This window comes from Harpia harpyja, chromosome 1, assembly GCF_026419915.1.
Source record: "Harpia harpyja isolate bHarHar1 chromosome 1, bHarHar1 primary haplotype, whole genome shotgun sequence".
Classification (NCBI taxonomy): Eukaryota; Metazoa; Chordata; class Aves; order Accipitriformes; family Accipitridae; genus Harpia; species Harpia harpyja.
The window spans coordinates 9005575-9021555 of NC_068940.1; the positions used below are offsets into that span (position 1 = coordinate 9005575).

Sequence of the window (15981 nt, forward strand, 5' to 3'; positions counted from 1 at the left end):
AATTGCAGACCCAGATGTAAACAGGACTATGCTAAAACAGTGACTACACACACCATACTCTGTGTTAGCTTAACATACACATATTATTGTAGTGTGCTCCTGTTTCAAATGACAATTGCTCTGAATTATGGTAAGGTATTTTAACTAAAGATTTTACATATGGAGACCAAAGTTAACATTTCCTGAACTTGAAAGCTATGCACTTATTTAGCAGTGTGTTATTTCACTTAATGGCATAATGAAGAGTCGAAGCAAAACCAGACTACCTGCACTTTTTGGCATCCTATGTAGCATTGTCATCAAAGTGATGCTGTGGCAAGGAGAATAGCTCAAGCATATCACCAAGCTATGCCATTATGTGGAAGGTCCCATGAAGCCCCAGTGACTGTTAAATTATTGAACATGAATTGCTTGAAAATGCAGTATTTCCAATAATGCCTTTGCAAAAGACTGAAATTTTGTTCACTACTATATATTTCAAGCAATAATAAAACCAAAGCACAAAATCCTCGTGCACCAGCAGATTAAAAAGAGCCATGATAGTATAAAGTATTACTGAAAAATAAAATTAAGGATAATCTTGTATTAAAAGTTTGGATTCAGTGCATCCAGAAAGAAGAAGAAAATCCTAAAATAAGAACCTACAAATTCATCTTCTGGTAGCATGAAATGTAAGTCATTTCCCCATGTTTTTCACTATGGCCATCTACTCACTGGAGGCAAAATGATTTGGCTCACTGCTGTGAGCTCTGTTCTGTTATTATCAGGAGGCAACACTCCTTTTCTGCCAAAGGGCTGGGATGTGTGCGAAGTGGGAGGATTTGAGCTTTGCCCCTTCCCTTCCCTTCCCTTCCCTTCCCTTCCCTTCCCTTCCCTTCCCTTCCCTTCCCTCCCCTTCCCTCCCCTCCCCTCCCCTCCCCTCCCCTCCCCTCCCCTCCCCTCTCCTCTCCTTTCCTTTCCTTTCCTTTCCTTTCCTTTCCTTTCCTTTCCTTTCCTTTCCTTTCCTTTCCTTTCCTTTCCTTTCCTTTCCTTTCCTTTCCTTTCCTTTCCTTTCCTTTCCTTTCCTTTCCTTTCCTTTCCTTTCCTTTCCTTTCTCCTTTCCTTTCTCCTTTCCTTTCTCCTTTCCTTTCCTTTCCTTTCCTTTCCTTTCCTTTCCTTTCCTTTCCTTTCCCTTTCCTTCCCTTCCCTTTCCCTTTCCTTCCCTCTCCTTTCCCTCTCCTTCCCTCTCCTTCCCTCTCCTTGCCTTTTATTAACTGTGCTTTGCTTTGAGACAGCAAAACAGCTGTTTTATTACTGTGACCCTGCCAGAAGTCTGTGATGCTAGAGAACTCAAACTGAAGACCCGTCAATTTATACCTAGCAACTTGTATACCCTGCATTTCATATTAACCAGTTTACCATGATTATGGACTTCATTTTCTCCCTGGTAGAGTATATCTTTTATTTAAGAAGAGGAGCATAGGTATTGCTGTTCTGCCTAGATGCCTCTTGGGAACTTTCTTTAACATCTAAAGCCTTTTACTGGCAACCAATTTGTTCTCTAACAACAACAGGCTGGGAGTTGTAATAGATCCCATTTAGTCTTTTGAGAAACAACTAAATTCTGTGAGTTAACTTGTCTTCTTTTACCATCTAAGGAATATTGGCAGGCTGCAACCATTTTCCTCTGTTAGCCCTTGAAATGATTCTTCATGCTTTTGTCACATAATTAAAATTAGATTATTGCAACTCCCTGCTGGCTGGCCTTAGAGCTTTGTAAACACTCCAGCTGGCCCATAGGTTCATAGTGAAAGGGATGCTCTAAGCATATTCTTTCTTTGTCCTCTCTTCTCATCTGTGTTGAAATCACTGCACTTGCTAACTGCCAGCAGAATGTATTTGGTTATTGCTTTCTAAGGGCAGTGAACATAATGTAGAGACATTATGTGCCAAAGTCTCTCTCAAGCTTTGCTTGAAAGAGTCTGGATGCAAGAGCTTTCAATCTATTTTCTCTTTGTTGGTGAGGTCTGGTTTTGCTGAAAAGGAGAAGGGAAAGAAGGGGGAGGGAATGGAGGAGCACAGGCTCTCCTAATGCAGCATTCAAATGGAAAATGCATACAGCTACATGATTTCAAAACCAGGGACTGACTTACATTGACCAGTATGTAAATGCCATGGACATTATGCAGTTTCTTCTTCTCCTACGACAAAATGATTCCCTTCCACCCCAAAAGATGAAAGCCGTTTTGAAATAATAGCGTCTCCTACTACAGCTAGGCTTTCTGACTTCAGGAGGCTGCTTTCCTGGCTGACTTCTTTTTATGTCACATTTGCTTATGGACCATTACTCCCACATCCACATCCAGCCAGTTCCATCTTATAAATCTTGTATGCAACATTGCAACTGTGTGAGATTTGCTTGATGAGCTTGTAGGGATTATTGTATTAAAGTTCTCAAGAGCCTGAATGACTAATTGTTAATGAAAGAGAACAATGCAGTGATAATGGCGCTTTAAAAGTAAGTAATGCTAATGGCATAGTTTGTGTTTGGATGTGATTGCTCATCTTACTGTCACATGTACAGATCATCTCTTAGTGTCCTCTGGTTTTATGGGCCTATAACCTCTCAGCTCTGTAATCAGCCAGTCAGTAAGCACTTACTTTGCTGAAGGAGAATTATAATGGCGAAGAAGCACAAACAGGCAGTAAAGCTGGCTATATTGAATTCTCCATAACTATCAGAGCCTCATCACCTTCACTGAGCCAAGAGTACATTTGTTAGAGTCGAGTTTTTACATAGTCTTGGCCAGCCAGTGTTACAAAACAATGACTATGGATGCAGAACCACAGTAGTGATACTATAGAATAGGAATGTTCCCCTTATTTGTGCTTCACCTTATCACTCATATTAATGATTTATGTTCCAGCATAGTCACCTCTTTGCCCAGTCACTTTTTCTGTGCTTTTTCTGTTCTATCTAGTCCTTTGGGCACCAATATTTAGTTATACAGTACTGTTACTAGCCAGGGGCTTGATTTTAAATCCCTTGGACAGATTTCCAGAATGACTACTCCCCCATCCAGCTGAAAGTATGAGTGCTGCAGGTCTTTGGCAGCTCTGCAAATCAAGACTGCAGCTCCTAGAAGAACTCTGAAAACACAGTTGATTCTTACACTCAGCTTCCTGCCACGGTGCAGTTTGTGACTGCTGGCAGCCACAACATAACATAAGCTCCATTTCTTTTTCCCCCGTCCCATCAGGGCTTTTGCTAACATAAATACGTTACCACGTGTGAGCAAGTGCACAACACCATGGCTAATGCAGAGAACATCATCTCCTATGACAGAGATGATATTTGCCGTGCTCTGCTGCCTTCCCAGTGCAAACATTTCCGCTGGGGACCTCACCACTGCAGTGCTGGCATGCCACTGCCTTTGAACAGGGACGGTGCCAGCCTCCCAGACAGCCATAAGCGTGCGAAGCCAAGACACCATGTATCAGGGCCTGTGCATGTGTCAAGGACAGGTTTCCCAGCCTGAAATGTCAAAGCAACTGTTTTTCCCTCAGGAGGTGCATTTGTCTCTATGGTGAAGAAAATGTATTATCACAAGTGTTGCCTTTGAGCTCAGAGCTGGATAAAGACCAGACACTGAATCCAGCAAAATTTCAGCATCTCCCTCTTCAGAAACATTCACATCCTCTGACAATTTTTTTCTTCCAAGAACCAATTTGCTTCCAAAAGGAGCAAGCTGAATACTGACCAACACAGTCCGTGCTTCCAGACTTCACATGACAACTGCTTGGAAAGCAACACTTAAAGTTTGTTCTACTGAGGACTACTCTCAAACCTAGTGCCCTTGTTAGCCATCTACAAATGTTTTCTGGTCATGACCCCATTGCAAATTGGGACTCCACTTCTGGTGAGCCCTTGACCCCAAATATTGGCACAGATAAATGGCCTCTAACTGGGCTCTATACTTTGCTCCTAACGTTACAGACCCCACACAGAGACACAACCCCTAGTTTCAGACCTATGGATGTAGAGTACTTCGGTTTGCTTCAGCCAGCTGCCGGGGGCTTGCAGAGGGCTGTGCAATGATGCTGCTGCCGCCGACTCCTGAAGGCATGAAGGCAGCCAACTGATTTCAGCAGGCCGGCAAGACAGCTAGGAGCCCTGCTCCTGACCACACACCACCTTCGCTCTGGGGCTCAGCTGTTGACTCTGACTGTGTTAGTTACTGCTGAGAGCCAAAGGAGTCGGGACCCACAGGGTATTTAACACTTAAAACATCTTGCAGTGCTGCAGAAATGCAGGCTTGTGGAATAAAACAGACGGTTAAGCAGAAGGAGATGGATACTTAATCACTTGACTAAAATGGGCAAGAGGAAAATCTCCAGTTGTCTTTCACAAGTAATTCCATGTTATTTCTCCTGTGTTGCTGTCATCATGTTTTTCTCTGTCAAAGTAGCAGGAGGGAGGGTGGTACGGGGTTTTTGTTTCTTTTTTTTCTAAATTAGGACATCTGGGCAGTGACCCAATCAAAGCCTCATCTCACTAATATAAGTCTGTCTGACCATAACTTTCATATTCCAATTTTCATTCACAGGCAAAGACTACGTATTCTCCAAGTATTTTTACTCTGTCATAATCAAAATACAAATTCTAGCTTTACTTAAAATAGACATGTCAGAAACACTTGACATGACCTGCATGCCTGTCAACAAGTGATAATCAAATTTCCTTGCCATACTAAAGTTGGGCAGGAGACATTTCTTTTTAAAAAAAAACCAAACAACCTATCTGGTTTCCATATCATATTGAATTTCTGAGACACAATGGGAGTTTTTCTTTTATGCGAAGGAATTAAAAAGGAGTATGAGCAGTTAAAGGGATGTCTGCCGAAGCTGGGATGAAGGTAGGAGGCACACTTCTCTTTGAAACAGCCTACATGCAGTGTTACTGAAACTTAAAGAGCAGAGGGGGGGATTATTTTTCTGCTTTTTCTGTTTATTTATTATGTAAATGCAGTTTCCCTTGTATAAATATTTAGCTTCTCCCTTTCTCTCTGCAAATCAAACAGCAGCAGGGGTAGAAAAGCAGGGAATGCAATTGTAAAATTGGCATTACATTGGATTTGTGCAAGTTTGAGAGCAGAAACAAATTGGAGTGCATTTGTTATGAAGGTAAATCCCAAACTGACACTGTCCCTTACAAAATTACTGGAAAAGAAATAACACAGTGCCAAAAGGAAACTTCAGACAGAGTACAGTGATAACGTAGCAATGTTCTGCAGAAGATGGAGGGAAGACAAAAGTGTAAGGAAGGAAAAGTTATTCCAGCCACTTCCTGCACAGGCTTCCTCTGGAAGTGTTTGCCAGAAACAAAGAGCATGTTCCAGCAATATAAACAAATAGGCCTGTGCAGTACATGGTTAAAATTATCAATGTCTCACTAACTTGTGATCCAGACTAAGCAGGGCATTAAAAAATCCAAAAGAGCACAGCATCTTCTATTCCTGAAGAGACCGAAAGAGTACACTGACATAACAGTTTCCAACAGCTGTCATAACAGCCTGCACAGGGTCATGCTGGAGCTGATGGACAACAGCCTCTTGCACACAAGAGCGCTGGAGCCATGCTTCGTGGGGCTGCGTGTTGCCAGGTTCAGCTCTGGTTACCGTGTACAGTATATCACAGCTTAATCCTTCTGGGATTGTCTGGGTCCTCCTCTGAGGGGTTCTCCCGCATGTCCTTTTCTGGTTTTGCCAAGGCAGAGGAATGCTTGTCCCTGCCTCCTTCATTTGATTTTGCCTGTTTCAGCTTCTCACACAAAATGGCCCTCCTCACCCAGAGGCGTGATGAGATGTATAGAAGAGGACTTTTCCTTTCCACACTAATTGCATTGGTTTGGGGTGTAAAAGTTCCAAATCTCTGATAAATACAGCACTGAGAACAAAAGCATCTGGTTGTCGTGACATTGCTGCTCTAAGAAATGAACTTACTGGGTTAAAAACTGAGACACTTCTTATTTATTTGAACAATCTCCCACTAAGTTTAATGCAACTGTACTGAGAGGAAACTATAGTGAGGACTGCAGAACAGAAAAGCTCACAATTATCAAATAATTATCCCAGGAAGCCTCCTGCTGTGGAGAGACTGTTGCCCCTGTTACCAAGAGACAGGAGAAAGACCATGACACAGCTTCGGCATCCCTCCTTGCCCAGCCTTCACCTCAGCTCTGGGCAGACTGCTGTTTCTCTCTGAAAAGCCCCTCCATGGGAAAGGACCACTGCAACCCACTCCAGAACACTTCAGCAGGGTAAAATGGCGGGCAAGCTGCCCACAAACACGCATGGTGAAGTAAGGAAAGTAGATACCAGGCCTCCTCAGCTGATGGATATTCCAAAATAAATGCTGCAGGAAGAGACCCTGCTCCTGTCCAGCAGCACAGCTTCAAGAGGGACGTTCTGCACCACAAAATTCCCTGACCAGGTGTTGCCATGGGGCATCTGCAGATACAATCTCAGGACGCCTTGACTGTTTGCTGTGGATTGACAGTGCAGGTGAAAGAGTGAATTCTGAAGATCAGTTCACTTGTCCTCTCTTTGTATGCAGTCTGAGGGACCCAGAGTCTGGGTCTCTGTAAGTCTAAGAAAATGGCAAACACCATGTAATTTCTGGGTGGAGAACGTGAGAATGGCACTTCAGGGAAGCTGAGGAGCATAAAAAACCCCCAACTTTTTTGGTAGAGATCCCACCTGGATTCTGACTCTTAGACAAAAACAGATTTGCAATGCAAAAGACAGATTTTAGAGAAGTCTGAGTGCAGACGGCTAGGAAAGGTGTCAAATGTCTGATACAAACTATGGTCTGAAAATAGTGAAAGGAGTATGGATAAAGATGATGCTAGAGGTGTTAACCAGTCTTCTGATGATTTGTCTTTGCAGATGGCAATTTGTGTCATTGTAATTTTTAAGTTGCTTCTGGACTTTTCCCTTTCTGTTCCTTCAGCTGTCCCTTGTTATCCTGATGCTGGACAACATACCAATGCCCCCTGATGTGCCAAATGTGGAAAGAACCAGTTGCATATGCCATGCTTTACTGGAAGGGATAAAACCTCCAAAAAGCAGCAGGAATGGTAATCCTTTTAACCTTTTCTTCTTGCCTCTTTCTCTCCCAAACTGACTGTGCGATTGCATTTACAAGGCAGAATTAACACCTGGGACAACACAGAGTCAGTGGATGAGGAACTCATATTCTAAGCAAATGATGCGGAGTAGCTGCAAGTCTTTTGGTACTCGACTATGATGGTGCTTTCAAGAGAATTTCCTACTGAAGGGACCTGAACTATTGGAGATTACACATACTGCATGCTCAATTTGCACACTTCCAGAAAAATTCCCTATTAGGCAATTGTAAAATGCATGTGTTTCAACCATTTCCCTAGCACTAGTATAAACAAAAATAAGGGGAAAAGGCTGCAGAGGACGTGTCACAGAAGCTGGGGATTAGTGGAAGGAATATGAAACCATGAAAGGTGTATATGCCCATATTTTCTGTAATGCTCACAGCAACTGCCAAGTAAGCAACTGGACACTCCTAGTATGACTAATGGTGTAACTACGTAAGGATTTATTTCCACTGGAGTTTTTGAAAGTTAGATCAAAACAAACCACACAGTTTAAAATAGAAATGCTCACTATCTGCTGTCAACTGCAGCAGACTATTTCAGCACCTGTATGAGTTTAAGCACACACACAATTCTGTTGAATGAGATCTAATGCTTAAAACTATGTGCTCACATTAACTGTTTTGCTGAAGTAGGGTCTCCATCTGTCTGCACAGAGCTGCACATCCAAAGTCTTTGCAACTTTACTTTGCAGCCATTAGTTTTGGCCCCAGAGGAAGCTATTTATAAATATCTGAATTAATTAAATCAGATCTGTACAGCAGAAAAAGGAATCAACGAAATATGGTCACTATGGCAACAGATATTTCCTGGATGTAGTTTTGCTTCTAATCACCAATGGCCTCCCCATGTTACTAACAATGGAAAAAGTTGTCGGGCTTTTCTTGTTTGTTTGTTCATATTGAATGTGTTCCTACAGAGTAAGATGATAAATGTAACGTCCAAGAGATTTAGACAAAGGTCCTTTTTCAGTAGTATTTTACACTAGTTTAAAAATTCTTAAGAACTTGAAATGGGGATCCATTGTTTTCCCTTCTTCTTACCGCCCTCCTGCCTCCCTGGTACAGCGAGAGCCTCTGCTACACTGGGAAATTCCATGGGCTCCGACTCCGAACTCAGATATTAAAGTCACCCCTTCACCACTAACATCAGCTGAAAGCAAGGACAGAAAAATGATGGCACAAAACAAGCTGTTGTTTTCAACAGACAGTCTTGGCTGACCCCTGTTTCCACACTAAACAAAAATAGAAAATGAAAGGTGCCGACACTATGCGAGACCCCATCTGCAAAATACGCTCCTGGCCATGTCAATCACAAAATGAGGCCTTACATGCAGTACATGGTGGAAATGTCCAAGTCATGTCTGTGTATAGTCTCTGAACTCGCTGAACGTGGCCACAACCTCCTTGGAGTTTTGCAAATGTCATGCTTTGTGGATTGAGTCTTTGGTAGGTTGTAGATATCTCAGGGGTTTTGTGAGCTTGTCTGCACTTTGGTGGAGCTCAAAGATACCACGGGGTTGTCTGAACTTTCTTTCTTTTTCTTCTTTTTTCTTGAGTAGGTAAACCAACATTTAAACAATGGTTTCAAACACCAGTCTTTCCTATTGCCACATGAGAGGGCATTTCCAGGACAGGTTTACGTTTCCCCTCTGGTTTTACTTCCCTGTTTTTTTTTAAACAGTGGCCTCAAAGGTATGTGGTGCAGAGGGCTTTCCAGGCCAGGTAGAGGGCTGTCCTACCCCTTCCTAATGGTTGGACTCGATGATCTGAAAAGTCTTTTCCAACCTAAATGATTCTGTGATTCTGAGATTCGGTGGTCACAGTGTCTATATGTCCAGGTATTTCTTCCCCTTCCCTTAATGACTAGCAAATCCATTGGCAGTGTCAACCAAATGTAGCAATGGAGGTCAGTTCTCAGAGACAGTTAAGTTTGTACAAGTTTCATGAAAACTGTTCTCTGGCAGAGAAAAGCGATCCTTTCCATGCGCTGACTGTTAGAAAAATTAGTTCACTGTCTTGTTAGCTGTGCAAGAATCCACGTTAGTGCTGGGACAAAAGGTGAAAAGTACACATGCTTATGATTGCCCCAGTCATGGGAGAAGCTTCAGTGGGAGCTGAGACCTTTTTTAGACACTGATATCAATCAGGGCTCTGTATGAAACCAGCCTTCATAACTCCCAGCGTGCACCTGACCTTGCCAGTCTCACATGAAAAATTAAATAGTTAATATTGATCTTTAAGTGTCTCTTCACACTTACCTGTGTCTATTCAGATGTGTGGTTTTAGACTGAGATCACACTCCAATGCAGATTTATTTATTTAATTATTATGTGATATTTTGGAGAATAGAAGAGAAATCTGTTTCTGCAAGAGAGGAATTAGGTTTGTAAAGCTCAAGCCACACCCTCTGCACAACCAAAACTGCAGCAGAAGCTGTACAGAGATGCTGGAGCAAAGGAAAAGCATGGTTAGCCTCTGATTTGCAAACTTTGGGGTTTGGTTTTGGGTTTTTTTTTTGCATTGATGCAAGCAATTCATGCTAGCAAAAGACCTATAGTTAAAATAAGGTATTTAGAAAAAAAATAACAAAATGCTGGAGCTGACATGACTACTCTCCCTCCAGCCTTTAGCTTTCAAGCCCCTCCTGACACAAGACACCTTCTGGGGACAGCAGAAAGAGCAAAGGAAACTAATGACCTCTCACCCAGATCGGCACCCACAGCAGCAGCACCAGCGCGTTAGCCCAGGCTGCTCTGGGAGCTTACAGCTGGACTTTGGGCATTATATTACATTATTTTATTTATTAATACAGTTTTTAAAAAGCAAATATTTCTAGTAAAAGTAAGTGCTACCAGACTTGTCCTATATTAAAGAATAAGCTCACTTCCCCCCATGAGTAAGTAGTTCATACAAATCTGAAGTCCTTTATGGTTGGATCGAGAGGGTACCCCCACCCCCAACGTGGCTGTTTGTTAATGGGGTGACAACTGCAATGTAGGGTTATCTGACGTTTGTATGCTAATGCACATGCTGTTTAAAAAAGAATAATGAAATGTAAATAAATGCAAAGGAATCCTGGGGATAGAAGAAGATCTATGAAGAAACCACTTAATGAAAAACACATGTATTGCTCCGTATTGTGTCACTGACCATATATATATGTTAATTCTTCTAAGCCTCATTTGCCTAACAGCATGGAAACTGCCAGCATTTTAAGAACTGCTATCAGATAACTTGAAATGACATTCGACAGACCATACAAACAGCAAACAGGCTCTAGTGACTGTATTCTTTAATCCGATCTTATGAGGTGCAGCATGGTTTTGCTATGCATAGACTTTAAGATGGCTAGACACGACCTGAGTCCCTAAACTTCTGTGGTAAGAGAAGTTACACAGCGTATTGCACAGACGGAGCTCTGAGAAATTTCACGTGACGAGGACTGATCTGACATTTTAATTTATACCCTTGCCAGTACGGGGGGGGTTGTTTTTCCCTGCTTCTATCTTCTTGTACTTTGCTGTCAATTCTCAATTAGTCAGGTGAGAAAACTGTTGTGTAATACCTGGATTTCACTTTTAGGACTGTTTTCCTGACACTTCCAGGGTCACGGCAGTACAGAGAAACCCCAAGCCAGAACTCCCTGTGCTACACGCCAATGCAAAACAGTCACAGAGAGAGGCGGTATGGATCTGAAATGCAGAGATACTCTGAAATCTTGAAGACACTTATGCATGTACTGTACTCGTTATAAGGAATTTCATTATTTTCAAGGGGCCTTCTCACATGTTTAAGAAGATGCCTATTAGACAGGATGACAGCACAGACAAAACTACTGAAACTTACGCAGGATGCTTTTACAGAACAGGGAAGAGAACAGAACAAACCCCCCAGAACAAACTCTGTACTTCCAGCACACAACCATGCATCCTTTCGCAAAGATTTCCTCCCCTTAAATAAGATTATGAAAATATTTTCCCATCCCCCTACATATCATATCAACTTTAAACAATTCCTCTTACTGACTAGCATTTCACATGAACTTCTAATCTGGTTGCATTTAGCTTCTCTAGTTTTTTCAAGCTAAATGCCCCCTACCCCCATTTTAATAAAACCTGATTAACACGCTTGAGAGTCAAACATGAACAAAAATCTCCCATTCCCTCCAAAGTATGGCATTCATGAAGATATCATGAATAAGTAAACATTCTCTAGTGTTCTGTTTCTTTTGTCTAGCTTATTGGTGTTGAGAAACCTTCTTCTTCATTTATTTATGTTGGTATTTTATTTCCTTACTGAGTTTCAAAGATGAACAGAGAAAAATAAATACCAAGGAAACAGCTGATAGGCTGAAATGACCAAGTATTTTCCCAGGGAGGGTAAAAAAAAATATGCTTTAATACGAATTTTTTTGTTGTCTCATTATTTCATTTAATACACCTGCTTTCAATATGGAATGCATGACAGTCTGTGTATGCCAGTAGCTAGCAAGCCAGTATAGCAAAATCCTGTTTATTAATGTGCAGGAATCCAATTTCTTCTCGTAATTCTGATTTAATGATATTGGATTCTAGGCCCCTAAATTACTATTGTGCTTTGAAGTGAGGCAATCCTGCCTAGTCCAGGCTTATTGAAATGGCAGAGTATGTACAGATCAGACAGCAAGTCAGTTTTGTACAGACCTCACCAAGGTCCCAGACACACTGCTGCACCAGATCCAATATTTCTTACCTTTTCCATATTCCCCAGGGAGACAGTGCACTGCAACATACTTGTAGTTCCCAATGGGAAGGCAATGTGCAAGATCAGGTCAGCAACTGGACTGACTCTTGCTTACCTGACCTTGCTAAACCCCCCAAACAGATCTTGCCAGAACGATCAAATCTCAGAAAAATTATTGCTCAGACTCTAATTTTAAAAAGTAATGAATTGGTAAGCCTCAGTGAAAAATTAATGGACCCTGACAGATACTAATTGGGTAGGCACAATACTTATCTTAGGACTGAAGACACAGTCTTCAGTGTCTTCTACATTTTGTGTCTTAGAAAATCCAAGCACTATACCTGAGCCTTACATGCAACTACCACCAAATTTTAATTGTTTCATGTTGACAGGGTCCATTTTTCAAAGCCATGAGAATTCTTCGGTAGAATTAAATCCGATTTGATCCTTGTACATGGCTAACCAAAGGGCAATGTGATACCTTTTCTGTAGCACTGTTAACATACAGCTGTAGTGTCTTAGGAAAGGTCCTTTCCGGAGGTGAAAATGGAGGCATTAGAGCATGACATGTTTTCTGTGTCCTACTTCATAACCTCACACCTTAGATGAACTGTGAAACTTAAGATTAAGGGACAAACATCACAAACCAGCCCAACAGTACTATTTTTATTCTCATGACAAAGTCAGAAGGGTTTTTTTTTTACTTCTTTTTAAAGGCAAAAGTCATGTCTTTTCCAACCAAGGACAATAAAGGCTATAAGAATGCTTAAAAACCTCACATTACCTTACTGGGTTGCAGCAATGAGTGTGTAGATGCTATGTTGACGCAACTCCCACTGCTCAAGCGGTAACACGCTCAAATTTCCACTTGCACTGCAAAACAAAAAAACCCCCACAACCTGCTGCATCATTTTGAAGCTGTAGTCCTCAAGGCTAGGATCTTACAGGTTAAACAGAATTTTTGACAGAATTTGACTTTTAAATTTGTAGGCTAAATATAGAAAGCAATAGTGATTCAGTGCAGACAGAGCTCCTCCCTTCTGAGTCACTTCTGTTCGGGTATCGCAGGAAGATGGGAGAAGTGCTGTATACCTGCAGGTGTCACCTTACCAAGAGAACATACTACAGAGATCCTGACCTTTTGGAGGGGTGCGAAGAAAGCCTCCATGATCTTTCTCAGCTGGAAGTTTGTTTCACTTTAGGGTTCAGGCCAAATTCTAATCTAGCTCATTCTACCTACCAAAAAAAGAAAAAAATCCCAGCCAGAAAAAAATATCTCTGAACCAGAAAAGATAATCTGCTCTGATGGTACTTGAAGAAGAGGAATGCCGTGTCACAGCGGAGAGCTAGCTGTAGCACAGGAGCAGGTGGTAAGACTCAGTGCAGGCTAGTAAATGTCTCCAAGATCCTTCTGGAATGAAGGCACCAAACTACCATCACATGTTGCTGCTTTTTTTAACAAATCATGTCTAATCCAAAAAGTGGAACCACCTAAAAGCTATTGTTGTCTTAGAGCTATTTTTAGTTGGGGAAACCAAGACTGCAAAGTAAACTGGATATTAAGAAGCTCAGACTAAAAATACTTGACAGCAACATATGATATCTTTGAATCAGAAAACATGGTTGAACAAGTAAACAAGCTACATACTCCTACAACACAACTCATCAGCACATTATGGGTGAGACTGGCAATATACTGTCTATCCTAAGAGAGGACAGCACGTAAATGGGATGACCTCTGCCTAAAGTCCATCTTCACTCCTAAATGCTCTAGCACTTGCAAAAGAAGTCTCAAGCTCTAGTCTGAGTGCCCGAGTCACAACATGAAGGACTCCTCCACGGCCCTAGCAAAAGATGCTCAGTGAAGAAGACAGAGCACAAATCTAATCCATCCTCTCTTCCTCGACATGCCTTTGTGCCCCAGATACATTCAAGGGAAAGGAGAGGACAGTTTTGTGGAGCAGTTTTCCCTCTCTTTCTCTGCTCACTCTGTGATTAGCAGACGTGTCCCTGGGTAAGGACTGAGAACACTGAAACCTCCCTTTTTCTCTTAATGAAAAGTAGGCAAGGGAACATTTTGGACTCCGTTTTAATTGCCTCAGCGGTTACATGAAAGCCAAGATGCTTGCAAACTCAGTTTCCCCAGTACAAGCAATGCAAGAAGAACTAAGTCCTTTAAAAAAAAAAGTGTTGGGTTGAACTTGGCAAATGAGGATGTGGTATCTCCTGGCCACAAATCAGAGCCCTTCAGCTCTCTGACAGGAAAGTGCAAGTCACTCCTCTGGAGGGCTGAGAGTGCACGAGGCCACAGAGAAGGCAATTCCTGAATCCAGAGCTGCAGTACTAGGATATTCATGTGACAGGTAATTAGTTGCTCACTAAGGACTTTCCCCAGTAGCATTCCTCCAACACGGCTTAAGAATTGGAGGGGCTGAAGTGTGTTTGAATGATTTCTTCTCTGCATTTCTATCCACCTATCCACATTTTTTTTTTCTTTTCTACTAACCTACTGCTACTAATAGATGTGCACTGTTCTATGAGGCTAATGTCTAGCATACAGCTTGTCGACTGTCAGTTTAATCCCTTGTAATAATAACTGACTAGGGTTTAGTGGCTCTGTCTTTCACCAGCACCCCCGTATTTCTGTTTCTTTTTTTCCTGCTTATATTGGCTGAAGGCCAGATGTAACCTGATGTAATTTGGTTTAGTTTCTTTGCTTTTAGCAGTGCTCCACCAATTTAGACTGGCTGAGAATTTTTTTCTCAGCAATATGCTTTGTACCAGGACTTCTATTCTGCATACAAAATACAAGCAAGCAATGAGTTATGTGGTTGTATCAGTCCAGGCTACGTGTATATGGCTCAGCAGGCAGCTCTGGTCTTCCCGTCAGGTATCACGATGGGGGTGGGTGTACAACATTTTAAAGATGCACAGGAGTGTGCTTAGCATACAGTCATCCAGCTATTACACCACACAAATCAACATCAATGGGATTATGCAGATTTGTTAGATGTCTGTCTCTTAGTTGCCTGTGACCAGGACAGGTAAGTATGAGAGTCTGGTGTTTCACACTCCAATTTCTAAGCTTCAGATATAGTCTGCAAATCCACATTTATTTCTTCCCCTGCACAACTGCCTTGCTTGTTGTCACCATTAAGAATCATTGTTCTCTTGACTCTCAGTGTGTCACATGGTGAGTGTGGGAGCTTTGTGATTTTGCAGGTTCAGCCTGTGGCATCAGCGCTCCCTCCATTACAGCATCATAGGACAACTTCAGTTCATGCCAGGCACTAGCCTCATTCTACCTTCTGACCTGTTCTAGCACTGGGAAGCACTGTTCAGTATAGCACTCATGATTTGGTATTCATAAACCCTTTCCCTTTTTTTTCCCCCACCACTCCTTTCCATGTGTTCCTGTACCAACAGCATGTGCTCATTGTAACCTTTATGAATGCATTCAATCTTCTGGGTACACTTACCATTCACTCCTGCTTCACCTGACATGCCTATTACTTTCCTATATATAGGCAATATGTCTTGCACCCACAGTTTCACAAGCTTTGAATTTAGTTTGCTGAATCACTGAAATTCTGTGTCACCTCCTCCACTGCCCTTTAAAGGGAAGAATATTCCTGTCACATAGAAACTACCCTTGGTGGTCACCATTTGGTGACTTAATTGGGAATAAAGAGGTTACAATAGTCAAAAATCATGTGGATTAGTGCTCAGACACTATAGCAAAAGGGACTTTGGAAAACAATAAGATTAATAGGTTTCAGGGAAAAAAAAAATCCTATGATGAAATCTGTTATAATGGGGACATACTATCAGAAGAGAGGTGGTGGAAGCTTCCCCAGTTAGGAAATTTTTAGCAGAAATAGGCAGTTCAAGAACTAATCATAGATAAAGATTGTACATCAGCAAGAGTGATGCTGATGAGTGAGAAGATGATGAGGTTTCTAAGTTTCTCACATTGTGATCTGTTTAAGAACATGAGTGTACTACCTACTACTGTACTTTATGCTTCCCCAGACAAAGTCAAACTATTGCCCATGTAACATACCCTGAGCAAAGCAGAGGTTAGATGTT

The 15981-nt window shown here is 41.8% G+C and overlaps 1 long non-coding RNA gene across 1 annotated transcript in view; it reads right to left on the bottom strand.

Moving 5' to 3' along the window:
* The window catches only part of LOC128153620 (uncharacterized), a 53457-nt gene extending 39827 nt beyond the window's left edge, over nt 1–13630 (bottom strand). Inside the window, exon 1 of the long non-coding RNA XR_008239045.1 lies at nt 12677–13630. This is a non-coding gene — a long non-coding RNA (uncharacterized LOC128153620). The remainder of the gene's footprint in view (nt 1–12676) is intronic.
* Between the last annotated feature and the right edge of the window lie 2351 nt (nt 13631–15981).